The following is a 6,000-nucleotide window of genomic DNA, read 5'->3' on the forward strand; positions in this document are numbered from 1 at the left end:
TGCTGGAAACTAATGTGGCTCTAAGAACATGAGGAAAGGAGATGGTAAAGTCTGCAGTTCTTTTCAAGCTCAAAGGCTCTATTTTTGCTGTTTCCATCCTGACCATCTATCACAGGGTGGCCGACCTGAACCTGAGAAGGAGCCAGAATTTACCAATGTACATTGCCAAAGATCCACAATAATACGTCAGCAGCCCCTCATCAGCTCCCCGCCACACCCCCTTGCTCACAGTGCCTCCCACCCACGAGGATCAGCGACTCCCCCTCTCTTCCCACACCACCTGATCAGCTGTTTTGTGGCATGCAGGAGCCTGGGGGTGAGGGGGGAGGCGAGGGAGGAGCGAGGGCATGGCAGGCTCAGGGGAGGGAAGGGGTGGAGTGGGGCCAGGGCCTGTGGCAGAGCCAGGGGTTGAGCAGTGAACATCCCCTGGCCCACTGAAAAGCTGGCGCCTGTAGCTCCAGCCCCGGAGTCGGTGCCTACGCAAGGAGCTGCATATTAACCTCTGAAGAGCCGCATGTGGCTCCAGAGCTACAGGTTGGCCACCCCGATCTATCGCAGTGATCCTTGGTGTGCTGTGCTGGGGATCAAATGAAATTTTTTAAAGGTTCTAGCTTTCTGTGTTTCTTGCTGGTTATGAATAAGAAATCTGATTGAGGAATGCAGTTTCAATTCTAATGAACAGCATATCTTTCAGATTGATGTGGCGAATCATGGAAGTTTAATTAAAAACACACTCCTAACCATGCTGTTTTGGGATTTTTGGTTTAAACAACTAAATTTTAAGACTCCTCTTCAGAGGATAAACCTAAGATACTCTGACAGAGAGTGGCTTTTATATTCAGGCAGGGAAAGGTGGCAGGGGTTATTCCTCCTGTTAGAAAGGGGGATGCACTTTAACAGCTTCAGGTAAACACAGAGCTTGTTTTGTTTTTTGTGTTTGCACGTGTTTTACTGACCATGAAATTAACAGTAACATCCAGGACTGAAATTGACTGCACTGTAAACATTCCAGGGCCATAAGAGACAGGAGATTTGGATGAGTGAGGGTATGTCTACACTACGAAATTAGGTCGAATTTATAGAAGTCAGGTTTTTAGAAATCGGTTTTATATATTCGAGTGTGTGTGTCCCCACAGAAAATGCTCTAAGTGCATTAAGTCCATTAACTCGGTGGAGCGCTTCCACAGTACCATGGCTAGAGTCGACTTCCGGAGTGTTGCACTGTGGGTAGCTATCCCACAGTTCCTGCAGTCTCCGCTGCCCATTGGACTTCTGGGTTGAGATCCCAATGCCTGAGGGGCTAAAACATTGTCGCGGATGGTTCTGGGTACATATCGTCAGGCCCCCGTTCCCTCCCTCCCTCCATGAAAGGAAGGGCAGACAATTGTTTCGCGCCTTTTTTCCTGAGTTACCTGTGCAGATGCCATACCACGTCAAGCATGGAGCCCGGTCAGCTCACTGTCACCGTATGTCTTCTGAGTGCTGGCAAACATGGTACTGCATTGCTACGCAGCAGCAGCAACCCATTGCCTTGTGGCAGCAGACGGTGCAATAGGACTGGTAGCCGTCATCGTCATGTCCAAGGTGCTCCTGCTCACCTCTGTGAGGTCGATCAGGAGCACCTGGGCAGACATGGGCGCAGGGACTAAATTTGGAGTGACTTGATCAGGTCATTCTCTTTAATCCTGCAGTCAGTCCTATTGAACCATCTTATGGTGAGCAGGCAGGTGATACGGATTGCTAGCAGTCCTATTGCATCATCTTCTGCCGGGCAGTCAAGAGATGAGGATGGCTAGCAGTCCTATTGTACCATCTTCTGCCGAGCAGCCCTGAAATGTGGATGGCATGCAGTCCTTCTGCACCGTCTGCTGCCAGCCAAAGATGTAAAAGATAGATGGAGTGGATCAAAACAAGAAATAGACCAGATTTGTTTTGTACTCATTTGCAAAAACCCCCTGCCCCCCGTCTAGGGGACTCATTCCTCTAGGTCACACTGCAGTCGCTCACAGAGAAGGTGCAGCGAGGTAAATCTAGCCATGTATCAATCAGAGGCCAGGCTAACCTCCTTGTTCCAATAAGAACAATAACTTAGGTGCACCATTTCTTATTGGAACCCTCTGTGAAGTCCTGCCTGAAATACTCCTTGATGTAAAGACACCCCCTTTGTTGATTTTAACTCCCTGTAAGCCAACCCGGTAAGCCGTGTCGTCAGTCGCCCCTCCCTGCGTCAGAGCAACGGCAAACAATCGTGCATCTGAGTTGAGAGTGCTGTCCAGAGCAGTCACAATGGAGCACTCTGGGATAGCCCCCGGAGGCCAATACCGTCAAATTGTGTCCACAGTACCCCAAATTCGACCTGGCAAGGCCGATTTAAGCACTAATCCACTTGTCAGGGGTGGAGTAAGGAAATTGATTTTAAGAGCCCTTTAAGTCGAAATAAAGGGCTTCATCATGTGGACGGGTGCAGGTTTACATCGATTTAACGCTGCTAAATTCGACCTAAAGTCCTAGTGTAGACTAGGGCTAAATCTTAATTGAAAGACCCTTCGGAAGCCTTTTTCCAAGATTTATTGCGGGGATCAGAGATGAGAATTATTTTTCCTGCAACTCGTCTTGTGTTGTTTTTATGGCATATTTGTCTGTGGTTAATTAGTATTGTGTTAAAGAATAACTGTGAAATGACCAAACTGCTTTTAACTTCACTGTGTTGTCTTGTTTGAAATAAAACACTTGAAGTGTCTAAGGAGAAAATTTCCCCTTATTTAATTGTAGTGTTGGCACCTTATTCTTTACTGTAATGATTTAGGTAATTGAGCAAGTCCACTGACAGAAATACATCTTTCTGTTAAAAAGTCATTGAATGCATATGTATGCATAATACTGAAAATACCATAATGAACATATGGGAGCATAACATGTCACGGTTTTGTGGCTGGGGGGTGGTGGGGAGGGGAGAATGTGTTACACTTGTGGATGGTATAGTGTGTATATATACATAGCTGCTGATACTTTCACTGTAATACATATGTACACTTCCTGTTTTTTAAAAAAAGGAATGTTACTTATACACACAAGTTGTTTTAAGGTGAATTTGTCTTGTTAATCATTTGTACTGATAAGGATTTGAGTAATCTAAGTCTCTAGCCTCTCTTACCCAAATGACCAGCTCTTTCCCCTTCAGAAAGTGTGACAAGTGTTGTTAAATCAAGTTAGTTTTAGCATTTAAACTCTTTAGAATCTTACATTTTATAGCTCCTTTTATTCTAAAGTATTACACAATGCCAGCAAACGAATATACCAACTATACAGAGCAGTCACTTCTGCCTTTGCTGAAATTCAACTGCCCTCTGGAGTGCAATGCACTAACTGTTTAACAGTGCAGAGTAATAACATTTGTGGAAAGCAAAGAATACTGTATCTAAATGAAACTACAGGAGGAATTTAGGTATAATGTAATTATCCAAGCCTGAATTTAATCATATTCCTGGTCTAATACCCCACTCCTAGAAGAGTGCCATCAAACCATCAGTTACCAAAGTGCTGGGGAAATTGGTTTTATATCTCATATCAAAGACAGAATCTTAAGCATCACTGAATTCTTCCTGATGTTCTGGGTAAGTTCTGACTTTCTAAGCTAGAAAATAAAGTTAGAAAAAGCACACCCCTGAGTGATAGCTAAGCCAACCTAAGTCCCCCAGGATAGACAGTGTTAGGTCACCTACCACCTCTTGGGGAGGTGGAGTACCTATGCCGATGGGAGAACCCATTGGCATATGTAGTGTCTACACAGAAGTGCTACAGCAACACAACAGCATTGTAATTGTAGATGAGCCTTCAGTGACAAGTAACAGGGTCAACATCATTTCCAACTAGAAATGGGCCCTACAACACCTGTTTTACTTCCTACAACACAAGACTGTTCCTTGGAACATCTCTGGCAAATACTGACCTGCTCTGACCCTGTTGAATTTGAGAGAGTGGTTGCATGCAACTTCCTATGTGTGCATTCTCTCATTTTCCACAGCAATCCCTGCTGCTGACATCACTAAAGTTTTCCTTTGTGATATTTGTTGAGTGGTGAGAGCAGTCACTGGTTCATTTTGAGGGGTTTTTTTAATCATAATCCCATTGCAAGGTCTCCTGAATATCGGTATGGGTAATCAAAGTTTTTTCCAACTGCAAATGGTACAGCTAAAGTGTGTATGTTGTTTCTGCTTGTATAATTGGTGTCTCACCCACAAAACTTCTCCAGCTGAACAAAATGACTAGTGGAAGTCATATTTTCACTGTAAAAGGAAAACGGTCACAGTGTGGAGGAGAAAAAGTTAGTGGTACCTTTCTAAGCTCCAGGCACATGAGACGCTGGCACAAATCTACTGTGAACAATGTTTAAAATAGTTGCACGTACTCTCTGGGCACCTTGGGCTGAGTTCCCTGTCAGTGGCATCTGAATGCACCATTGGGCTTAGCTTGGCTCTTTCTCTGGTGAGTCTCATGTACCCTGCTGTGCTGCTTGAGCTTGTCTCCCCCTTGTGGGATCTCGGGTAATCCACTGGGCTCTGCTAGGTTCCTTGGCTGGGCATGGGTGGAAAAGTGGCAGCACCCTCAAGCCCACTCACTGGTGTTGCCAAAATGAGCTGTCAGTCCCAGCAGATTGGGCAGATCTGCGTAGTATGAACATGTTTTCTTATGTGCTTTTGAGGAGCTAACAATGTTGACATCAAAGTGATAGCTGTGGCATCTGAGTGCCCATTGAAATGAATGGAGCAGATCACATCTCTGAGCTATTGCTTCAGCTTCTACAATCGCAGGCAGACATCATGTTGTTAAGACTACTCAGCAACCAAAGTAGCTAGAGACTTTTTAAAAAAATAAAAATTAAAAGCTTTAGATTCTACAAAAATAAGGGCAGAAACATGAAAGAGGTATTAGTGTGCTGTTCTGCTGCCTATCCACTGCATCTGAGCCTTGGGGGAAAGGGTTTCTCCCACTTGAACTAAAGTCTTCAGTCTTGGTTTAATTCCACCATTAATTTCATGTGGACAACATGCCTCTACACTACAGCTTGATTCATCTTCCACCAAGGCATCTCTGTAGAGGTAGGTGCAGGCTTGATCTGAGTGGATAGTTTTAATCCACAATCAAATTCTACTCACTGGATTGTTTGTTTAAAAGCAGAGCATACTCTCCAAAAGCCTGTGTGCGTTCCGTATTGCAGACCTGCTTAATCATAAAACAAGGTATATTTGTCAGATCTGCTTTCTCCAGTGGGATTGTTGTGCCATCACAGTTCATACTTCTCTTCCCCCCATTTCTCAACTTCTTAGGTCTTTAGAGTGGAACTAATTTGTTCTGCATCCTCTGCAAGGTTAGTGTCAAGTCTGCAGAGCTTCAAGTCTTGAAACCTTTATAAGCCATTTGCAAATAATGCTGTAATCTTGGATGATTTTTCTGCCTCTTTCCTGCTTCCCAAAAAAATCTCAGTTCTTGGGAATCTCTCTTCCTGCCTGCTTTCCCCCGGCCCTGCACTTGAGAAATGATCTGGTCAACAAAGCATTGCAAAATTGTTCAAATAACTGCCTTTAGCAGTTTTTCCCTGTAGAAAAGAGCTGTAGCCAACCTGCTCTGCAACAGCGTGCTGCCAACTGGCACAGCAAAGGAAAGATTTACTGTTGCATACAAACATCTAGGCCTAAATCTTCAGAAGTTGTTGTTGGGGGTGCCCCCAACTTGATATACTTCAAAAAATGTGGAGAGGCCACATGGACACATAGGAAGGTTTCTTCACAAGCTAGAAATTTAATCAAAACAAAGCACAGTTCTGCAAGCCAATACTGAGTAATCCTAAAGCCACTGAACTGTGGAGCACACATGAATCTGTATGTGTGGATTCCTAATGCATATCCAGCACTGTAGTATTGAAGGGCCAAATATGAATAGTAGTAGCATCATGGTTTTGGTTCAGCTGAGACCACTTTCCTCTCTCTCAGGTGTTGGTTC

Source organism: Eretmochelys imbricata, chromosome 6 (genome assembly GCF_965152235.1).
Source record: "Eretmochelys imbricata isolate rEreImb1 chromosome 6, rEreImb1.hap1, whole genome shotgun sequence".
NCBI lineage: Eukaryota > Metazoa > Chordata > Testudines > Cheloniidae > Eretmochelys > Eretmochelys imbricata.